Genomic DNA, 27178 nt, shown 5'->3' on the forward strand with positions numbered 1-27178 from the left:
ATGAATAAACAAACACAAAGCAAAAACAAATTCATAAATACAGAGAACAAACTCATAGTTGCTGGTCGGGGGGTGGGTAGGGGGCTAGACAAAATGGGTAAACAGGAGAGGGGGATATAGGATCCCAGTTATGGACTAAGTAAGTCATAGGAGTAAAAGGCACAGCCTTTTTTTGACTGAATATAGTCAGTGGCATGTGGAATATCGTTGCGTGGTGACGGACGGTAGCTCAGAGAAGTTGAATCCCTATGTTGTACATCTGAAACGAATGTAACATGGTGGGCCAACTATACTCAAATGAAAAAGCTTTTTAAATGTTAGAATAGAATGTAGTAAGATATCATGACCACAGGCTAGGAAAAAATTTGTTTAACCAGATACGATCAGGAAGTTATAAAGAAAGAAGAGAATCTATAAACTTTGTGGTCTAAATGTACATTTAATACTTTAACACACATAAAAATCCCAAACATTGAAAAATATATTAATATTTGAATGTAAAACACATTAGTATATACTATTTATTAAAATATGCATATTTTTTTTTTTAATTTTTTTTTTTTTTCAACGTTTTTTATTTATTTTTGGGACAGAGAGAGACAGAGCATGAACGGGGGAGGGGCAGAGAGAGAGGGAGACACAGAATCGGAAACAGGCTCCAGGCTCCGAGCCATCAGCCCAGAGCCTGACGCGGGGCTCGAACTCACGGACCGCGAGATCGTGACCTGGCTGAAGTCAGACGCTTAACCGACTGCGCCACCCAGGCGCCCCTAAAATATGCATATTTAAAACTTATATAAATTAATACATTTTACAAAATTTATAAAGGTCCTAAATATACATCGAAGTCCTAAACATTAAAAATGTTAGAATAAAATATAGTAAATATATTTACAACCAGCGGGTAGGAAAGAATTTTTTAAACCAGATAGCTGGAGAAGTTCTAAAGACAAAATTTGATACGTTTTATAAACATTAAAAACTTCCGCTCAAAAAGTATGCCACAAAGTTAAAAGATGAGCAACAGTAGATATTTGTAATATATACAACAGATGGATAATCAGAAGCCAGGAATGTATAAATATGTGCTACAAATCTGAAAGGAAAGATAAGCAACCCAATAGGAAAATGGACGGAATATGTGAACAGGTAGCCATGGAAGAGGATGTGGAAAGTCAACAAACATGAAACGATGGTTGAGTTCGTTCATAACGTATGGGAGCAAAATGAAACAACGAGATTTTATTTCAAACCCAATCAGTACAACATTGCAAAGGTACGGAAAATCAAGTGCTGGAGAAAACGTGGGAAGCCTAATACAATGCTAGTGATTGTGTAAACGGAACAAACACTTTGTAGAGCACCACGGCAACGTCTGTTATAGTTGAAAATGCATGGATACCATGACCCAACCGCTCCGCTTCTGGATATTTGTCCTGGAAAGCTCTAGGGTACATAACTGTGAAAACGACAGCATTATTTATAAAAGGAAAAGAAATCCTCAAATTCTCATAAGCTGGGAAAGGGATTAAAGAAACTGTTTATTCAGGATATAATATAGCAAAGTGAATCAACTATATGAATAATGTATACGGATGGATTTCAGAATACCTGAGGTTGAGGAAAAACAAAAGCAGATTGTAGAAAGTTGCATAAAATGTGTTAACATTTCTGTAAATGAAAAACAACACTGTATGTATGATTTGTCCATTGTTTTCAAATATGTATTAGTTACAAATACGTACAAATATGAATTGTATACTCAACCAACACGGGCTAGTGACTGATGCTGGGGATAGAGGGAGAGGTATAGGATGGGGGAGGGGTCAGAGAAGAGATCAGTTCTACCCATAGTACTTTTGATCTTTCACAAAACGAAGGTCTGAATCAAATGTTCATATTAAGTCTAAGTGGTGGGTACACGTCCATTTATTGTATCGGCTTTGTTAAGATTCTGGAAAATTTTTTCAAAAAAAATTACAAAGAGGAGATATCCACATTATCAGCTCAGTGACACAGCTGATAATGTCAAGTCTTTATTATTATTATTTTTTAAAGTATCATTTTCCACTATCCACCACAGGTTCAGTGCGTGTTAGCATCTAGGTCTAGCAAAGCCAGACTGCAGTTATTACTAGAGACTGTGATTAGATTTACACATTGAACATTCCTCTCCCGGTTCCCCCAAACCAGTGTTCTGTTACCTTAACTGGGATGAAACCTTGGTGATCTTCCAAATGCCATCTCTTCTGAAGCTTGCATGAACCTCGGCATACTTTTTCTTATAATCCAGGATTACCAGAACATAATTTTAGAAGTCTATTTCAAAATGGCATTCGATTTTTGAAACAGAAACACAAGGGTGTTTCTTTAAAGAAGCACATATCAAAGGAATTGTAAAAAGCTTGCTTTGAGTGACTCAAAACAAAGTTAGGAAATATTACTTGGGCGTTGTGAAAAGAAAGAGGATTTTTATTGATTGCTCAATGTGGTGGCTCAAATTTCCTGTGAGGCCAAAGAATGACACATCATAACACGGAGAAATTCAACATGTGTCAGGTGGCTTTGAAAGTGTGCAGCTTTGAAGTGAAATAGACCAGTGTTGCCTTCTCTCTCTCTCTTTTTTCTGTCTGGGCTGTAATTTATATAATTCCAGAGTTTGAACATATCTACCTTTTTCAGTCCAAAGGACACAACAGTGTGGCCATCATAGTGCCAGAAGATAAATGGTATTCTTGCATCAAGAGCTAGAACTCCCCCATCCTAAATTCATCATGGCACTTTCTGTCAACTTAAAATTTTTTTAACATTTTATTTATTTTTGTGAGACAGAGAGACAGAGTGTGAGCAGGGGAGGGGCAGAGAGAGAGGGAGACACAGAATCTGAAGTAGACTCCAGGCTCCCAGCTGTCAGTACAGAGTCCGATGCTCAAACCCATGAACTGTGAGATCATGACCTGAGCCGAAGTCGGATGCTTAACCGACTGAGCCACCCAGATGCCCCTTGTCAATTTTATTCTAATATCTGAACAGTGAATTTCTGAAGGGTGGTTTCTGTCTCTGTCTCATTTTATTTCAACCAATTCTTATAGATTGCCTAGTTGTGCAAAGCACTGTGCATGGCTATGGAGATTCAGAATTCTCATTTTCTGCATTTCTGAAATAACATAGTGACCAGTCTTGTCAAAGATTAGTCTGAGGGATGTTGGTAATGAAGAGAAAGCAGAAAACCAACAAGACTTTCAAGTCCTGACTCTTCAATAGTGAATGCAGTCTTTAATCCAACTGAATGAAATGGTTCCACAAAAGGATGTAACAAAGACAAATGGAACATGTGCTTCCTTAATATCTCTTTTAAAAATGGAAGCTTCCCCAAATTTCCTTGTGCTGACAGCCATACTAGACAGGAGGAGGGAGGTTTACAGAGTCTCATCCAGTTTCTTTTTTTTTTCCCATCCAGTTTCCAAGTGTAATCCAGGGACTTTTAGTATCATGTACCATTTCCTTCTCCTGTAACGCCGTATAAATGAAGCCTGCCATCCATTGTAAGGAACCAAGGGAATAATGGAGCATCAGGGAATGTTGCCTAAGAAAGATCTACAGAATTTGACCTCTCTTTTTTGAAGCCAACGTGTGGCCTTCTCTGATATTTTGTAACAGTAAAGCCCTAGGTTTTATATTAGGTCGGGTCTGTGCCACCTGGGGCTATATCTGTGTGCTCTCTATTCTGATGGGAGGCTGGGGCCCTTCTTCCTGGGCTGAGCTAAACAAAAGGTATTTCTCTCATCACTAATGGCAGAAAAGACTGAGCCACGTTAAAAAAAAAAAAAAGCACCCCCCTGAATGAAGGCAACAGTAAGCATTTGTGATGTCCACTCTTCTAAGCCAACAGCCAAGCTCTCCACATTCACACTTCCAAATCTAGGCCAGCAATCTTTTTGTGCTTGGCATCGTTTTTTTTTTTTTGTTTGTTTGTTTGTTTGTTTTTGAACGGCCGAAAAGCCTCATGAATGGAGAAGGCACAGACACCAGGATTTATTCTTGCTTTTGAACTTTTGTGGACGCCATTCAAATTCCCAAAGTGCTTTTTGGGAAATGCCTTTATGGTTTAATTTTCCTGAGGTTGTACTGATAAACTATGTGAAGGACCATATTAGCGCAGGGGGTTCTCTTTCAAAGAAGCATTTCAAAAGCCATGATGGAGGAGACACACAGAGAGATGTCTGCATCGTTTCTGTTAACCTTGTAGTAGAAAGTGCTCAGTTACCAGTCTAGACCTAAAGGCACCCCCTCCCTTGCCATTTGGAGCCTAGAGAAACTCTGTGTGGGAGTCATGCAGCAGGAATAGCATCTGGAGTGGGTTGAATCGTGTTGTGCCAAGTTCATGTCTGCATGGAAACTCGGAATGAGACCGTATTTGGAAATAGGGTCTTTTGTAGATGTAATTAGTTAAGGACCTCTAGATGAAACCATTCAGGATTTAGAGGGTCCTTATAAGAAGGCTGTGTGCAGATGCTATGACGTGCACAGTACAGTCAGGTGTTGATGGTAACCATCAGCAGCTAAGAAAGAGAAGCATGGGGCCATTTCTCCCTCAGAGCCTCCAGAAGGGGCCGGCCCCTTGATTTTGGACTTCTGACCTCCTGAAACGTGAGAGAGTAATGGCCCCATTTGGGGTAATTTGTTATGGCAGCCCTCAGAAAAAATTTTAGCATCCCACATCCAGACCCGTTCTTCTAAGGAAACTTCTTGACTCCCCCTACGTTCCCTTGCTTTTGTTTATAATATTTATGTCTTCCAGGGTATATTAGGCTAGAACATCATAGTACAGAAAACCTTTACTTTGGCTTCAGTTTTTTACAGTCACTGATTCTAAGAGGGTAGTGGAAAGATGCTGTCTGAGCACTTTTCTCTAGTCATGCGTCAACCATCTAGTGCTGTAGGATCCTGACAGCTGAAAATTGTACTGCCTGGGCTTTCCACTGAGAAAGCTCTCTCCGGTGCCATAGAACTAAAAGGTTGGGTAATGGTTGTATTACGTGTGTGTGCGTGCACACACACACACACACACACACACACACACACACACACATTATGGAGAGGCCTTGTGGTTTCACCCTGGCTTGGTTCTGTACCCATGCATGCAGCAGTCCAAGATCTTGAGCACATGGCTGGCCATTCCTTGATCTAGACCACTGAACACACACCTTTGACTCGAGCTGACAGTAAACATTTATTTTTGCTCATTTCAGTCTTTTATATCAATAGAGTTGTTTTACGGGGGCATGAAGAGGACTTGTGTGTTTGTAAAAGGACCTTAGCACCTCAATATGTTTTTTTCTGTGAAATCTCCAGTTGCAAAGGCAATGTGTGTAGACTTCTTTTTTAATGCCAATGCATAAAGGAAGTTCTTTATTGTTTTAGGTGGTTAGGCTGACACAACAGACAGTGCCTCATGGGTGATTGCAGTATCCTGTCTATTCCAGAACGTCGGCTAAAGAGTGGTTGTCTTAGAACCGAGTAACAAGGCACCATGTGTAGACTTAATGACCTCTCCTTTTTCTCTTGGCTGGTCCCTTTATGACCTCTTGCATTCTCCCGTCCATGCTCTTTGCACTTCATGCTTCTTCTCATTCAGCAAAACCACTTCCCTGATTGTACTAAAATTCACTCTTCCATCTGGTTCAGAGTAAAAACAAGTCTTTCTTTGACTACGGGATTTATTGCCTAATTGAGCACTTCATCTTTATCCCATAGTCCTCTCCCCATTGCTAAGTCCCAGTTCTGTTTGCCTTATCTGATGGTTTTCTTGGAGGAAGCTCTTCCAGGCCTTTTTGCACTGGCCTCTCCCTGTGCCTGGAATACATTTTCTTTCTTTTTTTTTTTTTAATTTTTTTTAAAGTTTATTCATTTTTCAGAGACAGAGAGAGAGAGCGTGAGCAGGGAAGGGGCAGAGAGAGAGGGAGACACAGAATCCGAAGCAGGCTCCAGGCTCTGAGCTGGCAGCACAGAGCCCAAAATGGGGCTCGAACCCACGGACAGTGAGATCATGACCTGAGCTGAAGTTGGACACTTGACCAACTGAGCCACCCAGGCGCCCCTGGAATACATTTTCTGTTAGCACCATCTCATTTCTGATGCGTCAGTGTCCCTGACTCCGTTAGATCAAATAGGTATAAACACCTAGGTATAAACACAAAGCATAAAACCTTGTGTGTTTCTTTCATAGTATTTATTCTGATTTTTATCTGATGAATGTTCCATGAGGATAGGGACTCTGTCTGGTTTCCCAACACAAATTCCCAACACACTTATATTCCCAACACTCTACATGGCACATGGTAAGCAACCAAGAACATTGGATGTTGACAAGTGGGCAGCGTAGATATGGATCAAGTATTTCTACTAATGCATGGTTACCAACTGTGCTACATGCTATAAAGGAAAAATCTCAGAGCTCTGAGGATATAGAACAGGGGGTTAGGGATGGCTTCCTTGAGAAAGCAATGTGAGTTAAGAAACTTGAAGATTGAGTAATATGTACCATGATCAAGGCAGAGAGCATTTTCCGAGTGACAGGGAAGAGCATGTACTCAGGCTCTGGGGTGGGAGGTACCATGATGCATTCAAGAACCTGAAAGAACCAACGTGCTAGAGTTCAGGGCACCTGCAGGAGACAGCAAAGGAAAAGAAGGACAGAATATGCACGTGACTGTTCTCTCCCAGGAGACTGCAAACCCTCTAGATTGCAAAGCAGAGTTGAGTTGGGGGGCAAGGGTGTGAGGATGGGTGGGCAACGTCTTTTTCTTTTCCTTTGGTATCTCCAGAATAATGGCTGATGGGTAGAAGAAGATCAGTTGATGATGTTTAAGCAGAGAGGGCTTGGAGTTAGTGCTTCTTCCCCAAGTCAGCTCATGTACAGCATCTGCAGATCAATAATTACACAGCTTGGAGAATAGCTATTTCTGTAGGGAGCCTGGCTCCCATAATTGTTGGTGAACAGACTCATCAGATGTGCCTAGAATTCCTTATTCCTTCAGCAAATCTTCATCATCACATTTTGTTCCTTATTATCTCAGTGGTCTCAGCTTTTAGAAAATGTCTGTGTTGAAAGGCTAAATGGGGTAATCTGGCTAACCAAGGCATGTCATGAAAATTAGGCTTTGTTTTATGAGATAGAAGAATATTTATTGCCCATTTTTAGAGGCAGAAACGAGCTCTGGTTTGCACTTTGGCTAAAGAAAAATATTCAAACTCCTAGCAACAGAAATCTTCCTCTCAAAATATCATTTATTTCTATTTTTTTAAATATAGTTTATTGTCAGATTGGCTCACATACAACACCCAGTACTCATCCCAACAGGTGCCCTCCTCAATGCCCATCACCTACTTTCCCCTCTCCCCCCTGCCCCCCACCCCCACCATCAACCCTCAGTTTGTTCTCTGTATTTAAGTCTCTTATGGTTTGCCTCCCTCACCCTCTGTTTGTACCTTTTTTTCCCTTTCCCTTCCCCCATGGACTTCTGTTAAGTTTCTCAAGATCCACATATGAATGAAAACATATGATATCTATCTTTCTCTGAGTAACTTATTTCACTTAGCATAATACCCTCCAGTTCCATCCACATTGCTGCAAATGACATGATTTTATTCTTTCTCATTGCCAAGTAGTATTCCATTGTATATATAAACCACATCTTCTTTATCCATTCATCAGTTGATAATTATTTATGTATTTTAGAAATATCTTAAATAAGGAATGTATTTAAAATGGAGATGAAATGCTTTCCTCTTAAGTCATACATCACATTTTTATTTGTGAGATTACAGTTCTTTGAACATGTTCCTGGTTATTGAAACATTCAAGAAGATTGGGGAAATCAAGATTTAGGTGCCGATAATTAGAAGAAATATGCAATTGATTTATTATTATTTGAGCAGTAGTGAAACTAAAGCATTTTGTAAGAAGCTTTGCTCTAGAAGGTACTTGCTAGTGATTTGAAAGAAGGTATTAAATTTCACCCAATAGAGGCTTGTTATACACTTATTTTAAAAGTTGTTTCATTTGGTATTGCTAGGAAGGTCAAATTAACTGTAGTCAAGGAATGCATTCTAACAAGACAAAATGGGACCACACACTCCTATTGCTGTGATTAATTTGTACTTTACACCTTAACATTCAATATGATGGAGTGTCATTAAACTGTGAAGCTGGCATTAATGAGGTCACCTGGTTCATACCAGAGTTTTGCATGGCATTTATTGATTTAACTGACTTCAAAAATTATACTCTGAATAATATTTTAGATGAAAGGTAGAAATGTCCTCATTCTTCATCTTGAACATGGAGTTTCAAGGGTTTAAAAGAGACTTTATCCCATTTCCATTTTAATTTTTTTAATGTTTATTTATTTTTGAGAGAGAGAGAGAGAGGAAGAGAGAGAGGGAGACAAAGAATCTGAAGCAGGCTTCAGGCTCCGAGCTGTCAGCACAGAGCCTGATGTAGGGCTCGAACCCATGAACCGTGAGATCATGACCGAGCCAAAGTCGACCGCCCAACTGACTGAGCCACCCAGGCACCCCTATCCCATTCCCATTTTAAAGAAACTTTTCTTTTCTTCAAATCACGTTCTACCACGTGCTTGTGAAAATTTTAAAACATAGATTTAAACTTTCAGTTCATGTTGTGATGTTGTTTTATTATGTGGCTTGTATTTTTTTTAAGTGCTGATAATGATCAGAAAGAGAGTAGTTAATATTCTTACTAAAATTTCACTAATAACGAAATGAATGTTACTTATAGCTAAATTTGGATTAATACCAAAATAGAGAATATTGAAAAGTGATACTTTTATTAGGAATTTAATTTCCTGACCTATCACTTACTTCCCTTCCCGTGTTCCTTTTTCATTTAGGTATGACATATCTTTTGGCATGTGAATCTTGGAGGGTTGGGTAGAGTATATTATTCAACCTCCAAAGCATACTAATAGATCAAGAAATCTGTTTATTAGTTATAGTGATTGAGCAGGATTGACTCAAATCCTATGTATGTAAGTGAAAATAATTTTCTTGCCCAAGAAAATATCTCAGTACCAGCCAACCTTTGAGGATTGAATGGCAAAATTTATGACTGACTTAGAAATATGGGCTTTTATATCTCGAGAGCAAGATCGATGCCTCTCAGTGAACCAAATGTGGTGGGTGTACAGAGTGTCTGACACATGGTAGGTGCCTAAGAGTTAATCAGCTCGCTCTAGCTCTCCTGTGGGTATAGGAATGCCTCTCGTCAGGTGGTCCCCAGACCAGCAGCACCATCCTCCAACTGCTTAGAAATGATTCTCAGGCCCCGCCCCAATCTTACGGAATCAGATACTCTGGGGCTGGGGTCTGGCAACTGGAGTTTTAACAAGCCCTCCAGATGATTCTGATGCTTGCTAAAATTTGAGAATCTTGGCCCTTGAAATTTGGATGTTGCTGAGATTTCACTAATTTTCTAGGATGTCCCTTAAGAAAAATGAACCTTAATTCCACTCATTTTCTCTTTAATACTTTCCGAAGACAGCTAACCTTTGTTTAGTTCTTGATGCTGTGTGTTTGCATTGTGCTAAGCTCTTAAAAGATTATCTCACATAATTGTTGCTACAATATACTATTATTATGTCCATTCTAGAGATGGGAAGACTGGGACTGTAAGAAGTTGAATAATGTGCTGAAGGTCAAGGTCACAAAGCTGGTAAAGGGAGCTGGGATTCAAATCCAAGTAGTCTGATGTTTGTTCTTCATCATTGTGCTATAAAGGTCTTTGCTATTGAGTAATTAAGGCATAGCTGAAGCTACTAATAAAACCTGTGCCAATAAATCTATTTGGTTCCCCCTGACACTCTGATCTTTCCAACCATGGTCTAAAATGAACAATTACATGCCAGTACTGCATTAATTTCCATTTGTACTCGCTGTCACTGTTCCAACTGACATGCCCCAAAGGTTGGAGCTGGTTATAACCTTAAACATGTACTATCCAACAGAATTTCACTTTGGTGGCACGTCCAGAACAAATGTACACGGAATACAGATATTTTAGTTCTTGGAAAACAGCAGCACATGTTGACTCAGCAGATGAGTAGAAGATAAGGCAGGAGAGAAAAGCAATTCAGGGAAACCTGGAGGGGTTGGAAGTGGGGCGGATAACAGAACGAACAATGCCGACACACATTCCAGGGAATAAGAGGACCGACTACAGCATTCCTGCTAGAAGGGAGGAATTCATGGCTCGAGTTTCCAGTTGGAAAGTCCCAGGTGAGCCATCTCAGCAAGCATTGTGACCACTAGCCCCTGATTTTTGTTTAATGGCTGAAACGTGAGAAAACTAAGGAATAAGAGGCTTCAGCTGATAAAGAGGAGTGCCCCGAGGAAAACAGATGATTGCAAGGTTGATGCAAGCAGGGGAACGTCTCGGCTGTTCATCTGTCTTCTTGCTTTACCTTCCCTCACCCTTCATGTTTTAGAAGCAGCTCTCCTCAACTAATTTATGTGTCCTTGGACTTTCTGTGTAATGCTGAGTTTGTCCTCTGTCAATGACTGGCAATGATGTTGGAATTCAGTTGGGGGGAAACTATCCAATTATATTGGGGGCACTTCAGGTCTGTAAGAAGCAGCCAAGTTGAGCTGTTATTGTACTGTAATGAAGCTGTCCTTTGCCATCAGCGTCTTGGCTTGGAGAACCTCACCAGATATCCCTGGTAGGTCAGCTCTTCAATGGGACATTTAAAGCACAGGACCCTACAGGACACAAGAAAAGGCTTTGAAAAATTGACCATAATCTTTTTAATGTTATGTTTTCCCCAGGATAACACCTAATTGCTTTGTAAATGGTCCCAGTTTCTGCCTTTAACAATCTTGCATGGAAGGCAATTACGATTTCTTTTTTAATGTGTAAAATACTTTCTTAGGTCTGTTTCTTTCAACTGTTATTTATGCTGCCCAGTTAGACAACCTGTACAGCTTGCCATTATTATTCCTCATCATCTTCCAAGTGGCGTCTTTCATTCTTGAAGATTTTCACGTTCTCTGATGAAGAGGTGAATTGCCGGGTGACAACATCAACTGTATTTCTGTGGCTTGCTCTCAAGGCAGAAAGGGGACTTGTTCACTTTTAATATAATTGATCAGACTCCCAGTGCTCAGGTCTCTCTTTCTAAGCTTGAACAGCCTTGGGTAGAGAATTCGGAAGCTGTGAAGGTGGATTCTTCTTGGGAAGACACGCAAGATGCCCAAGTAACTTTTCTCGCAGCTATTAATTCTCAATTGCTGCTCGAATTTCAGAACTGGGGCCGCTCAAACGCAGAGTGAGCCTTCCCTCTGGGTAGCACACAGTCTGATGTGGGTGGGCTCTGTGTATCAAATCTATGGGCAGATGGATTTTCGCTTCAGAGACCAAAACCATTAGGTCTCCAATCCTTTTCCTCTCCCTTCCGGGGCACTATCCCTATTTTTTCATTATCACTCTGTTACTCCTCACTGCTAGAAGCCTGCCTTCCTTTTCAGCTCTTCATAGTCATGGATCTTAATCATTCTGCCCACATTGGCTTGCCTATCTGCCTATGAGCCCGAGTTTTATTATGTGAAGCATTCATGAAAAGGGGATTTGGTGTTCTTGCCTCTCTAATAAAAAAAAATCTCTGAGATTATGCAAGACATATTACTTTGCCCTTCAGAAAAAAATTGTAATTGTTATATGAGGCAATATTTATTCTCTTTCCATTACTATTTCTTGGTGACTGAATGACACTGTGGATATTTGTGACCTTCAAAGATAAGAGTGCTGTTGTTACCTGTGCAAAACCTACATCATAAGGGATTTGATTTCGGGGTTGATTTTTTTGTTTGTATTGCATATTGTTTTCATTTGAATAGAAAGGCAAAGGAACTTTGATGATTTGTTGAAAAGCTGTTCTGGATTTAAATACTTGTTTTGGGTACACATGCTGAAACTTACATCCTTTCCCTCATTAATATTTGGTTAAGGCAATTTTGGCTGGATATGTCAATGCACTTCCTCTTGGACATAAGGGTGTTTGGGGAAATTCAAGGGCCTGTAGATCACAAAACATGGACTCCTGACCAGACTGTACCTTTAGCCAGTTGCTGGACCTTGTCCAGTCACATAGTTGCACCTGTATTCTTTCAGTCATACATTGAAGAAGTCCTATGAGGTGCTTGTAAATTATGTTTTAGTTCTCAAGTCCTGATTTCTTGTTTTTATATATCTAGTGATGACAGAAGTACTAATAAGACACAAGCCAAGGAAGAACCTCCATGAGTGGGATCGTGTCCTTGTAATGCTGGGCTCTGCTGAGTTCACTAATTAAGCACACACTTCCTTTCACATTGCCTGCTCATTCTTATTGTTGAAGTGTGAGGCAATGAATTTGAGCTACTTTGCAGTATTTCCACTGGTTAAATGAGTAAGATGATTTGCCAGAGGCTCATCTTTTCTGGTGAGGCCACTGAAATAGGAAATCACTATTCATCAATATATCATCAATAATTTCCCCACCAGGGAACAAATACTGCAAATACTTTGGAGTTCTCTTTCCAGTGTTTTCTTCAACCATTTATATTGTTTATCAACAAAGTGATATTGAATGTAGGGCTATGTATCTTGTTCTGTTCTCTCATCTTTGTGTTATATTATTAACATGCTTCAAAAATACTTATTTCTTGAGTTTCATCCTCCATGTTTTAAAATGTATATTTCAGGCCTGTTTTAGTCCAATATTTATATGCTCTTCATACTCAGTGGCTTGGATTCATTGAGCATTTCTTACATATCAATTAATTTAAATGTGTGATCTCACTTCATATTCACAGCAGTGCTTTGAAGTAGGGGTTCTGATTATTGCCATTTTATAGACCTGGCAGCTTAATAGTAGAAAACTGAAGTAAGTTGCTTGAAGTTACCCAACTAGTAAGTGGGGAGGCCAGCAGCCACACACAAGGTGCGAATCCAGTTCCCAGGTCCTTACCAATTACCTTAAGGAGTGAATCTCTAGTATTCAGGCTATTGTCTACGTAAGTTTTGTTAGAAACTCTTCATTCTTTATGTTTTTATCTGAACTATTTGCATAATTAAGAAAATGGAAAAAAAGGAAATGGCCATTTGAATATATATGTTATATATATAAATATATGCCATTTATATTATTACATTCTATATATATTATTACATTATATATGTGTGTGTGTGTGTGTGTGTGTATATATATATATATATATATATATATATATATATATATATATACATATCTCATTGCTCTTCTCTGAGTTTTGATTTCTCATTTATACAATAGGGAGTGTGTTAACAATTCTTAACTCAAAGGACTGTTGTAAAACTTGAAATAATGAATGTCAAACTGCCTTAGAAATTGATAGCAAAGCAGCCCTGCCTTCCAAGTAGGGATTCTAAACAAGTGGCTTTTATATGATTCTGGACTCTGAGATATTTTGGCAAGAAACACCCAGTTTTTTGCTCTCTAATGAATCAGATATTTCCTTGACTTCTAGATTTCAATTGGAAAATATTTGAAACACTAAATCTTTTCAAAATTATTTATTTTAATTTTTAATTTTTTAAAACATTTTTTTAAGTTTATTTATTTATTTTGAGAGAGACAGAGACAACTTGAATGAGGGATGGGCCCAGAGAGCGGGAGAGAGAATCCCAACCAGGCCCAGCACTGTCAGCACAGAGCCCAATGCAGGGCTCAAATTCAGGAACCCTGAGATCATGATCTGAGCTGAAACCAAGAGTTGGATGCTTAACTGACTGAGCCACCCAGGAGCCCCTGTTTTTTAATTAAAAAAAAGGAACTTTTTTTCTTTCTTTCTTTCTCTCTCTCTCTTTTTTTTTTTTTTTAGTATTTATATATATTTGTTTTAAGAGAGGGGTAAGGGGCAGAGAGAGGTAGAGAGAGAATCCCAGGCAGGTTCTGTGCTGTCAGCACAAAGCCTGACACAGGGCTGGATCGCGTGAACTGTAAGATCATGACCTGAGCCGAAATCAAGAGTCAGACACTTAATCCACTGAGCCACCCAGTCGCCCCAAGACTCTTTCTTTTTTTTAAAGAAGAAATTTCAACAAGGGATGAACTGAATCATGGAAGTGAACATGTCACAAAGGACCCAATCATTCATTCGACATGTAACAGATGTTTTCCTAGTGTGCTAAGTATCCAAGATGCCAGGGCACTGCCACGTGCAGGGGACCTCAGCCCTGACAAAGCTCTCTGTGACCATTTGTCATAAAAGTTGGCTGAGAGGTCCTGTGATAAATGTGAGGAACATCACCGAGCCTATCTTATCATTTTACAGATGAGAAAACAGGTCCAGAGATATGAAGCAGCATGTCCAAGGTTGACCAGCTGGCCAGTGACAGACATAGACCTAAGTAAAACCATCCCCGTAACTCCATGCTCCCTTTTAATACCAACGAAATGCCACCTGCAGATCACAGATGAATTAGACGGAGAAGCCAGTGCCTTTGTGGTTGGGAGGTAGTAGGTGGATGTTTGTGTACCAGAGGCAGTAGGTTTTCCCTTTCATCCCAGTTTGTACAGAAACATTCTGGCTTCCCTGGAAGCGTGTTTGGGTGGAACAAGCCCATGTTTGCTTCTCATCCTGATCATTATGCAGCAGCACTGTTCCCCTGATCTCAGATTCACTTTCAATATTTCTTGGCCACTGGGCACATTATTTGACATTTATTTACACTTAATCTGCATTTTCCATCTTCTAAGCCCACATATAACACATAATAATGTAAATCCTTGACTGCCGCTTGGCATTTGGGTACCTTATTATTTACTGTGCTGTGCCCCTCCCCCTTCCCGTTTAATGTAATCTGCAAATCTTGTTCTCAGTACCGAGTCATTTGTATACATAATTAAAATCTGCAATCCCTCCCAACACTGATCCCTGTCATATGTCTTACTAGTAATTTCTTTCCCAGACAGTGAATAGTTTGCTTTTATTTATTTATTTCCCTCTTTGGAAGGAGATGGGGCAGAGCAAACTCAGCAGTGTTCCTGAAGCCTCACCGTTTTCTTTCTGGGTCTAAAGAATCACAGCATCCTCAGCATTTACTCATTTGCTGAGCGATTTCTGACCTGTTTCTTTTTAATGAAAAGAAGTTCTGACCAGTGATTGCAGTAAACACGTATTAATGACACACTTGTGTCAGGGAACTATTTCTCCCATTTGGAGGCTTTACAATTGGAGGTAAGATTTGAGTTCATGCTCACGGTGTGCCAGGTGCTCGTTGTTCTCTTCTGCGGTGTCACACAGGGACCATTTCTGGATAAAGGATATTGCACCAGACAACTGATAGTGAGATTTTTTAATGGCTCCAAAGCTGTTAACTAGGGGCCTGACTGCACAGGGACCTACAGTGAGTTAACTCTCATAGACATCTGGCAAATTGCTTCCCAAACAGCCATTGCATGGCTGCGAAATTCCCTGATGTTTGAAACTTTCTGCTAGTTGAATAAGGAGTATTTAACAGTGCGAGCCAATCAAGCTATCCTCATTTTTTAAGCAAAACCGTCCATGTGGGGTTGTTTGTGAGCACCCACCACACCCACACATGCGTTCCCAAGCTTCTTAAAGTTTTTCTCATCAGCTTTGATGTTTAACAGGTGTCATATATCTGCCATTTCTTAATTAGGTGAGGTTTCAACATGCATGTGCCTTTGGGATAGGTAATGGATTGATGTAAATGAACATGAATGCATGCAAGAACTGTTTTCCAAAGCGGAGGGCTGGTGTGTGTGTGTGTGTGTGGGGGGGGGGGGGGGAGGGTGCTGTGCATAGGGAAGAAGGCCAGAGTGGCAGCAGAGTGAGGTGGGGGGGCCATTTCCTCCAAAATTCAGGTTTCCTGCTCTTTAAGGTTCTAGGTACCACTGCATTGATGGATGTCCTATGCTAGTTCAGCTTTCATGCTTTACACTTGCAAAGTTTACCCTCACACTCAAAGTTATAAGGCCAGCCTACTGAGATCAGGTTTCCTCCTGAGGTTCTGATCTATGAGGGGGCAAATGTGAAAGGTGGGGACTGAAGACTAAAAGACAGATGTGTTCAGTTTCTCCTCAGAAGCTCCCGTTTTCTCCTTTTGAGAAGTGAAAAGCCCATGCAGACTGTCTCTGGATGTCTGCAGACCAGGAGATGTTAATTGTTCAGTCAACACGGGCTCTGTGAATCCTTTAAATATTTGGTCTTGATTTTTTATCAACACCATTGGCTCTACTTCGAGAGTCGTACCCCCATGAGATGGTTCTTGAGGTAGCACTTTGTCTTTCTCTGGAGACAAACTCAGTTCATTTCCAGAATTTTCCCTGGAAGTGTCACAACCCTGAAGAGACAAGATAATCCAGCTAAAAAAATCAAGCACTTCCTCAAATAGATACAGACCTAAAGCACGTGGTTCATAAGACTATTTAAATTTTTTCTCATGGGTATTGGTTTTATTCAGAGCTGTTATTCACCTGGTACACATCCATGTGGCTGTACCAATGGTTAAAAATTTGTCGACTCACATCATCTTTTCTTTATTTTTTAACTTATATACACTAAAATTTACTCCTTTTAATGTATATTCTGTGAGTTTGACAAATACACACAGTTGTGTAACAACCACCATCAAGGTAAAGAATGGTTCCATTACCCTAAAAATTCTCTCATGTTGCCCTTTTGTTACACTCTCTGCCCCTCACCCTGGTGCCATTCCTTTGTGAGACATCTAATTTGCAAATATTTCCTCCAAGTCTGTAATTTAAAAAAAATTTCTCTGAACACTGTCTTTCACAAAGCAGAAATTCTGAATTTTGATAAAATCTGTTTATCATCTTGTTTCCTTTTATACATCATACTTTTGGTGCCAGGTGTAAGATGTTTGACTAACTCAAGGTTTCAACCATTTTTTCCCCATTATTTCTTCGAAAAGATTGATATTTATAAGACTTTACCTTTAGGACTATGATATATTTATATTTATTTTATTTTTTAATGTTTTACTTATTTTTGAGAGAGAGAACGAACATGAGCAGGGGAGGGCAGAGAGAGAGGGGTACAGAAGATCTGAAGCAGGCTTCATGCTTGTAGCAGCAAGCCCATGTGGGGCTTGACTCACAAACCACAAGATCATGACCTGAGCTGAAGTCGGACCCTCAACCAACTGAGCCACCCAGGTGTTCCACTATAATCTATTTTTAAATTAAGTCTTGTAAAATATAGCACATGTTGAAATTCTTGTTTTGAAAATGGATGTCTAATTGTAGCAGACATTTGTCAGAAACACTATTCTCTCTCCATTTAATTGCTTTGGCACCTGGATCAAAACTCAGTTTATGGAAATTTTGTCAATTTTGATTTATCTCTTTTTTTCACCAAAATTACACTGTTTTGATTACTGTAGCTTTATAGTAAGATTGAAGCAGGATGTTATGAGTCTTCTAATTTGTTCCTCTTTTGAAAATTGTTTTCGATTACTTGAATTCCTTTGACTTCAATATACATTTTGGACTCAGTTGTTAATTATCTACAGAAAAGGTTGCTGACTCAGATTAACATTGCATTGGATTTATACACCAAATGTGGGGCACTGATGGCTTTAATAATATGGAATTTTCCAATCTATGACAATGATCCCTCCTTCTGTTGGGAGCTTCTTGATTTCGTTCATCAATGTTTGGTAGTTTTCAGCATATAGATCCTACACATCTTCTGTTAGATTTATACCTAAGCCTCATTACTGGGGTGCTATTTTAAATGTTTTTCTTTTTAAGTTTCAAATTCAAGTTGTTTATTCCTGATGTATAGTAATATGGTATCTTGCAGTCTTGCTAAGTTCACTTATTTGATAAAGGAGTTATTTTGTAGAATCTTTTGGATCCTTTCTATAGACAAACGTGTTCAGAATAAAGACAGCTTTCTTTCTTTTCTTTCTTTCTTTCTTTCTTTCTTTCTTTCTTTCTTTCTTTCTTTCTTTCCAATTTATGTGCCTTTTATTTCTTTTTATTATCATATTGACTGGTGAGGACTTACAGTCTGGTGTTGAATAACAGTGGGGGAAAGAGGATTGCCTTGCTTTCCCCCAGATCTTAGGTGGATAGCATTCAGTCTCTTATCATTAAGTGTGATGTTAGATGCATTGATATTATTGTAAATGCCCTTCTAGTAGGTTCAGTTCTCTTTGTAGTTGGTAAAAGTTTTTAGCATAAAGGGATGTTGAATTTTATCAAGTGTTTTTCCTGCATCTATTGAGATGTTAATACAGTTTTTGTTAGTCTGTTAATATGGTGAATCACATTGGGTGGTTTTTGAAAGCTGAACCAGCCTTGCCTGCCTTAGATGAATCCCACTAGGTTGTGATGAGATCTATTTTTATATAACACTGGATTTTGATTTGCTAATATCTTGTTGAGGATTATTGTGCTTATATTCATGAGGGATATTGCTCTAGGGTTTTCTTGTAATATATTTGTCTGCCTGGTATTAGAGTAATGCAGGTCTCATAAAATGGGTTGAAGAATGTTGTAGCTCTTCCATTTTCTGGAAGAGATTGTAAAATTGATAAAATTTCTACATTGGAAATTTAGTAGTTTACCTCTTTGAGTAAAACATGGAAATCTTACAGCTATATGTATTCCAACTTCAGCTTTACTTGCTTAAAAGGAAGTTTTTGCCTTTGATTTTTTTCTCTTTTCAGTTCTTATTAGCTACAGCATGGGAATGCCTACAGTCCAGTTTTAAGCATTCAGAAATGGACAATGGTTTGGAATAGTGAAGCAGTGAGAAGGAGGAAATCTATATCCTTGAATGACCATCTGGAGCGGAGCCACCCTGCAGACCAGGCCTCCTCATCATTGTATGAGTAAGAAAAATGCCTATTCTTTTAAGCCACTGCATTTTGGGATCTTTTTATTAAAATGGGTTAGCTTTTACCCAGTTTATCCTGACTGAAAAGAAGGTCTTTTGTCTAAACATTATTAAGATTCACCTGCAAGAGGTTGAGTGGGATTAAACGCAGGAGGAGTCTATGAACAGATTCAACTTCTGCCATGGAGAAGGGTATAAAACAGAATGAGGGCACACCCTCATTTTTCCTGGAGCAGCAGCCTGTGTTTCTTGCACGTTGAAATTTCTTGCAACATCTTCCTCTCTTGGGCCAGTTTAGAGTTCTGGTTTGCTTGGACTACATTTTCCCAACTACTGGGAATGAGCCGGAAGGACAGTGTTATTTGGGTGTATTTGATGGGGCTTCAGAGGACATCAAAAACTCTTTGGTAGGTCTTTCGGAGAACCGTAAAATTTCTATTTCGTTACAGTTACAGAAATTAAAGTATTAACGACTACAGAGAAAGCAATCTTCCCTGATTTGGAAAGATCCTAGAATGTGGTACCTGCACAAAGCTTAGTTAGAGTAGGTAGAAATATGAAAAGGTTAGAGAATATATACTTTTGCATCTAGGGCCTGAGTAGTTTGAATCTTAAGAGACCATAATTAATAAATGAATTCAGTTAACTCCAATAGCAATGAAAATGAATCTTAGATATACTCAACTTGGATTTATCTTGCGAATAAAATGTGTACCACAAGAAAGAAGACATGAAAGAATAGAACAGTAATAGTTCATTCATATCCAGTTCCAAAACTCAGTTTGGAGCCATGTCGTTTAGGGATGCATTCATACATGGGTGGTAGTAAGACTATAAAAAAAAGGCAAGGAAGGGCGCGTGGGTGGTTCAGTCGGTTAAGTGTCGGACTTCATCCAGGTCATGATCACGAGTTTAAGTCCCGCGTCGGGCTCTGTGCTGAGAGCTGGGAGCCTGGAGCCTGCTTGGGATTCTGTGTCTCCCTCTCTGTCTGCCCCTCCCCCACTCATGTTCTGTCTCTCTCTCTCAAAAATAAACACTTAAAAAAGTAAAAAAACAAGGAAGTAATTGTCTTGTAAGTGAAAATGGTGCTTATCTCTTGTGGGGATGGGGAATGAATTGTCACTGGAATGGGGAAGAGATGGGGCTGCTGGGAATGTTGCTAATGTTCTGTTTCTTGGCTTGCTTGTGGTTGCCGGGTGTATTGACTACCTCTTGCTGCATAACCAAAAGGCAGAAAGGGAGTAAAAGGTGTCCATGGGACACCTGCAGAACTGAACACGTGTTACTGTCCTGGTCCTAATGTTGGGAACAAAAAAGATGATGCTTCAGGGGTCCTGTCCACTGTCCAATGCTTCTTGGAGACTTGGACCTTTGTGAAGGAGCAGCTAGAGAACAGGGAGAGTCATTTATACATGGAAGAACTTGGGCCCTGGCATGAGCTTTGGAGATCGCTGACTGTGGTCACTCCATTTATGCAGGTGGAGCTGGAGTCCTAGGAAAGTCATGGCTCAACTGAAGCAAATGGCCATTGAGTTTTTGTTTTTTATTATTAAGCTTTCATATGTCACATGGGTTTTAATGCTTCCCTTTACTTAAGTTATAAGTTATTTGATGTCGATTTTATGTTTGGTGTGGATATTATATCTACCTTAGGTCCCGAGATGGACTATATTAAGGCAGTTTGACAGATGCAATGAGTTCGGAGCAACTACTTAATTGCTTTTAATTACACACAGTCTTAGTGACGGTATGAAAGGAGATATCATTCTAAGCTGGGGTTGAAATGGATGATGTCAAGTTCTTCAGCAGCAGATTCTAGTCATTTTGGTATCTTCTATATCTTGACCTTTAGAAACCTCCTTTCTTTTCTTGTGGGGTCTTGTCTCAGTTAAATATTCTTTAGTTCTGAATGCAGATTCAAGGTAGGGCAGAATACACCCACTCCAAACTATGTTTCTTCCCGTCTCAAGCTTTGTGTGGAGAATCCAAACTCTCCCAAGAAGATTAGCCTCCCAACAGCCTTTGGTCTTGTGTCCCCATAAGCCCTGATTTCTAGCTCTTTTCTGAAATTTCTGTGTTTTCTTTCCTGCATCCAAAGTGTGGATTTTCACTTCTTTGCACTCAGGTCAAAATGCTGAATAGAGAAATTGCTCGTAGACTCTGACTTCTAACAGAAAAGCTCAAAGAAAGGGGCCTTCTACAATAAGTTTTAAGGTCCTTAGGATTCCTGGCAATGCCATGAAAACCTCAAAAGAAAAAATAGCCAATGATATAATCTATATATTTCATTGTCAAGGTAATATTACTATTCTTCTATGAACTGTAATTCTTTTATAGGCTTTTACAGTCTTAATGGAGGAGAGGAAAATGTGAACATGAGTTTGTTCAGATTGTAGATCACTTCTCTCTCTTCTATCCAGACTTTCCATCTCTCAACCAAGTTAGGAATAATAGCATGATAATGATGATGAGGGTGATGATGATAGAGTTTTTACCATATTTCCGTGCTTTCCATCATTATATCATTATTCCATACACTAAGAACCATAGGCGAGTGCTCGAGGAACACGTCTCACACACACCACTGTTTTCCGGAGCACTTCTGGCTTCTTGTCTCACGTTTTATTTCCAGTTATTGGTGCATATTTCCCTGTTTGGTAAGTTTACTCTCTCAGATGTCATTCTCTAACTCCCTCTACCCAAGAGCAGCGTAAAGCAAGGATGCGAGCATGTTGGTTCCCTAGACGGAGTCCTCGTGGGGTGGACTGATGACAGGCTCAGACTTCCCTGGGAAGTATGAAGGGAGAGACGAGTCTTCTCACCGGGCCCTCACATATTGCAGCTGCCTTATTATTTTGTCTGATTTCTTCTTTGGCTCACAACTCAGGTTGTTATTTATGTCCTCATAACGCAATAGTTAGTGCATTTTAGGAACCTTGAAGAAGAACAGAAAAAGACTGGGATTTAGGCAGTACAGTAAAACCTAGAGATTGAAATTTTTGTGGGCCCCGGACTATGTGAAATTCAAACTTGATGGTTTGCAACAAAGCTGGTTTTGCATTCATCCATTTGGCTTTTTATGGATGTAGCCTGATTGGGAGAGTGACCATCTCAGGCCATGCTGTATTTTACTTGGGTGGTGACGACAGCTTAGGGCAGCTGAGTTCACAGGTGGGTGTTGATTTTTATATGCGTCTTGACTGAGTATAGAATGGACTTGAGCAGATACACAATGTTCAGGTGGTGAGGGTTGTGGACGCCCTTCCTGAGCACAGGGGCCTCAGCAAACATCATGGCTAGGTTATGTGACAGTAGACAAGATTTGTTTGAACAGTTGATTCTTTTGGCATTCTCAGAAATTACTTATATTTTTCACTGTGGGAGATCCCACAAAACAGATTTAAGGAGATGACATTAGGAAAACGAATGGCTGGGAAGAGATCCAACACAAGTGAAAGGAAGAAAGCCAAGTGGTGTTAGCCCTGTATGTGTTAGGCAGAAAAGCATTCAGCTTGAAGACTAGGTTATACGTTCTGTTTAACCCTTCTGAAAATAATAAGACCAGCATTTTAACTTGAAATACTGCAGAGAAAGGTGTAGGAAAAGCAGATGCTACTCGCTGTGGGATTTTCAAAAGCTAAGGAAAACCTTGAGGAGAACAAGGCACAAGTATTAGTCCTAATTGTTAGCACTAGGGACACAACATGATGAAAATCAGAAGTGTACTTGGGATGATTCTGCAGCTGGAAATAACATGTGCGGAAAGGGAGGTTGATCTCACAGGCTAGAGCTATGTCATAGGAAGAGGCAACAGAAGTAGCCACTGTCACACAGAACTAAAAATGGCTGCTTACGAGAGATTGTAGAGCCCAGGTCACTAGATAGAGCCAACATCAATGCAGTACTGAGGTGCCAAGAGGAGGTCAGAAGCAAAATAAAAATGAAGAAGCTTTAAATATGCTACTCTGGAAAGACACACTAAATAAGGCTGTGTGACTAGGGTTGTTAGGTTGTTTCCTCTAAGAGGGAAGTATTAGTGTGCTGATAGGCGGTTTCTCTCAGCTTGTATAAGTGGATTGACATCCTGTCAGCAGTTCCAGGAAGAGCCACAGAGGAACAGTAGCCTTGGGGTAGAAGTGTATGATGGTAGGAAAGTGTACTTTGATAGACCTCTCTCCAAGGGTAAGAACCACATCCTTGGTTGACTGTTAGTTAATGGTTAAGCCCATGGTTAAAGGAACAATATATACATGACCCACAGATAACATCGTACTCGACAGTGAAAAGCTGAAAGCTTTTCCTCTCAGATGGCGAGGGAGGTGAAGGTGCCCACTGTATGAATCCTGTTCAACCCAGTACTGGATGTCCTGGCCAGACCAGTCAGGCAAGAAAAAGAAATTAAAGATGCAAGTCAGAAAGGAAGAAGTAAAATTGTCTCTTTGTTGATGATGTAATCTTGTATATAGAAAATCTTAAAGACTCTACCAAAAACTTTAAGACCTAATGAACACTACTCCTACTACTAAACTACATTTAGTACATAAACTACATTTAGTAGTTTTAGAATACAACACCAACAACTAAAAATCAGCTATAAAAAAGGAGTCCTGCCATTTGCAACAACATGGATGGGACTTGAAGGCGTTATGCTAAGTGAAATAAATCAGCCAGAGAAAGCGAAATACTGTATGATCTCACTTGGAGGTTATATCTAAAAATAGTGAACTCCTATAGAGTAGAGTGGTTGCCTGATGGGTGGGGAAAATGGGGAGATGTTGGTAAAAAGGTACAAACTTTCAGTTACAAGGTGAATAGGTTCTGGGGATCTAACATATAGCATGGTGACTATAGTTAACGATAGTGTGTTGTATACTTGAAAGTTGCCGTGAGTGTAGAGATTTAATGTTTTCACCATAATGACAGCAAAAAATGGCAATTATGTGAGGTAAAGGACATGTTAACTAACCTTATTATGGTAAGCATTTCACAATATACCTGTGTATCAAATCATTCCATTGTATGCCTTAAATTTACACAATGTTATACATAAATTATATCTCAGTAAAGTTGAAAGAGATGGATTCCTAAATAAATATCACCAGGAATATTTATTATTTAGAAGAACAATTAGAATCACTTTTTTAAAAGTTTATTTATTTATTTTGAGAGGGGCAGAGACAGTATGAGTGGGGGAGGGACAGAGAGAGAGAGGGAGAGGGAGAATCCCAAGCAGGCTTGGTGCTGCCAGTGCAGAGCCCAACACGGGGCTCAAACTCATAAACTGTGAGATCATAACCTGAGCCGAAACCAAGAGTCGGACACTCGAATGACTGAGCCACCCAGGCACCCCAAATAAGAATCACTCTTAATACCAGATGCCAATATGGACCGTAAACAGATGGTTAAACACAACATTGAATCTCTACAGGAATAAAGAATATTTATGTGACTATGTACCTAATCTCTGGATATGAAGAGCTTTCTAGGAATAGCACCAATGAAAGTATCATGAAGAAGAAGGAGGAATAGATTTTACCATACTGAAATTACAAAACTTATGTAAATAAAAAAATGAACAAAATCAATAGACAACAAACTGATAAAGTATTTGTCCCAAACCAAAGAAATAAAAGGCTAATATTCTAAATATATGAATAATTGATATAAATGGATAATAAATGTACTAATGACTAAATAGACAAAAAGGACAAAAATATGAAGACTTTAAGACAGAAGAAATTAAAATGATACCTAAGTCCAGTTAATCCTCATTATTCGTAGATTCCGTATGTCCAGATTTACCTACTTGCTGTAATTTGTTTGTACTCCTCAAATCAGTGCTCGTGGCACTTTCACGGTAGTGGTGCAGCGTGGAGTCACGTGATGCTTACGTTCCCAGCTGATGTCCAACAAGCTGACGGTCTCCTTTCTTACTTCAACTCTGACGCTGTAAACAAGTGTCTCTTTTAAAGTCTGTATACTGCCCTGATTTTTTTCATTTTTGTGATTTCGTTGATTTTGCTGTTTTAAGTGGCCCCCGTGCTTAGTGCTGAAGTGCTGACCAGTGTTCCTAAGTGCAAGAAGGCTGTGGTGTGCCTTCTAGAGAGAAGGTATGCGTTAGGTAGGCCTCCTGGAGGCCTGAGGTATAGTGCTGTTGGCCATGAGTTCAGTGTAAATGAATCAATAAGACATATATTAAATAGCGTGTCTTTAAATAGAGATCTACACAAGACAAGATTGTGTATTGATCAGCTGTGAGCAGAGGCTTGCAGGGACCTAAACCTTTATTTGCCCTGGGAGAAATTATTTAGTGTTTGCTAATTCGTAGGGGCTTTATACAAAATAATGACCCTGAATAATGAGAGTCAACTGTACATGAACACGCTCCGATTCGCTAGTTACAAAACATCTATACAACAGTATTGGGATTCTACTTTTAACCTTTAAATTTAAGTGAATAGTAGTGATGATGCTCATAATACTGTGATACAGACATTTTCATGTAGTGCTGGTGTTATTTTTAAATGGTTCAGTCTTTCTGGAAAGCAATTTGACATTACACATTAAAAGCATTTAAAACATTTTGACCCTTTAACATAGTAATTCTATTTCTAGGAATCTGTTCTGATGAAATAAATACTAATGATGCTATTAAAGATGAGAAGCTGTTCATGATTTAATGTTAAGTATTCAAAAGTGCCAGATACAAAACTGTGACGCCCATTACTTAATATAAGTGATATGCACACACACACACACAAACAGCATGCAGATGGAAAAAGAAATATACCAACACGTTAACAGTGGAGTATTTTTTTCTCTTTTATACATTGTTTTGTTTATTCCTTTTTATTATCGTTTCCCAGTTTAATGCCTTCCCTAGAGATACACACCCATGATATATATAATTTTTGTGTGTGTTCTTGCAAAATATATGTAAGGGATATATGTGTATATATATATATATATATATATATATATATATATATATATATATATATGATTTATGTAAATAGTACTGTGCTATTACCTTGTGTTTTTACCCAGTTTGTACTCGTATTTTATTTTTGGTCCATCTTCAGTGCTAGGTACATCTGATTATTCCTCCTGATGCTGGATAATATTCATGGTCTCTGTCATCACATTTCCCCACCTGCTTCTCCAATATTGGATACCCAGCCTACCTCCAACTTTCTGCCCCATAAGTAATGCTGAAATGGGCATCCTCACTGATGTTTCCCCTATCATTGTGGGTTATAACATACGTGTATGCTTAATTCGACTTAGTAGTGACATATTGCCCTTCAGAATAACAGTGGTTTATTTAAATGGCAGGATCATGGCTATTTGAGTATTTCTTAACTTGCAAGCATTATCTTTATAAAAACAAAATTAGTTTACTTTTTAAGGTGTTAAAAAGGAGCAGCTTGGAAGTAGGTCCTGTGTCTTCCTGTGTGCTTGGCTTTGCTAGTTTGGTTTCTTTGACCTTTCATGTTCACCTCCTATAGTAGATGGAATAATGGCTCCCGTGTCCTACTCCCTGGAACCTGGGGAATGTGTTACTTTACAACGCAGAGAGACTGCTGATATGACTTAGTTCAGGACCTTGAGGTAAAGAGATTATTCTGGATTATCCAGCTCCCTTATAAAAAAGAGAGAGAGAGAGAGAGATCCAGGAGGATGAGATTCATGGCAGAGATTCTGCCATGTGGTGACAGAGAGGAGACTGGAGTCATGTGCTTTCTGGAGAGAGAGGTGGAAGCCAGGGATCATAGTGGCCTCTGGAAGCCAGCATCCCAATGATGAATCCCCTTTGGTAAAATACTCCCTGGAGAGAGCCTGGAACTTTGCCTTTGTTCCTTTATTTCTGTGTTTTAAGATTCTGCTCCCTACTCATTAAAGGGATGTCAAATTCATGCTGAATGTGATGCCTCAGAGATGTGGGTAACATGTAAGACTGATCATTTGTTTCCAGAACTTTATAAGGTATAATGAACATGCCGATAATGTGAGTGAAGGAGTCATGCCCTCCATGCCATCAACTTCTGGGTCTCAAGTCACACAGGTGACATTGCTTGTGAGGTGTGCTGTGAGTCACTGTGACTAATCATCATTAAGATACTGGATTTTGTAAATGGTTTAGTTAAAAAAACAAAGTATTCAAACCTGTCCCCACCATAAATCGTTCTCTTATTTCCCATTCTCCTGTGTTCTGCTGTGCTTTCTTGAATAAGAAAGTTAGGGA

The 27178-nt window shown here is 39.4% G+C and overlaps 1 long non-coding RNA gene across 1 annotated transcript in view; it reads left to right on the forward strand.

The window, feature by feature from the left end:
- LOC132666657 (uncharacterized) overlaps positions 1-27178 on the forward strand; it is a 297042-nt gene that overhangs the window by 135949 nt on the left and 133915 nt on the right. Inside the window, exon 2 of the long non-coding RNA XR_013555383.1 lies at positions 18764-18928. This is a non-coding gene — a long non-coding RNA (uncharacterized LOC132666657). The remainder of the gene's footprint in view (positions 1-18763; positions 18929-27178) is intronic.

The sequence above is a fragment of the Panthera onca genome, chromosome B2, assembly GCF_046562875.1.
Source record: "Panthera onca isolate mPanOnc1 chromosome B2, mPanOnc1 haplotype 2, whole genome shotgun sequence".
In the NCBI taxonomy this organism is placed as follows: domain Eukaryota; kingdom Metazoa; phylum Chordata; class Mammalia; order Carnivora; family Felidae; genus Panthera; species Panthera onca.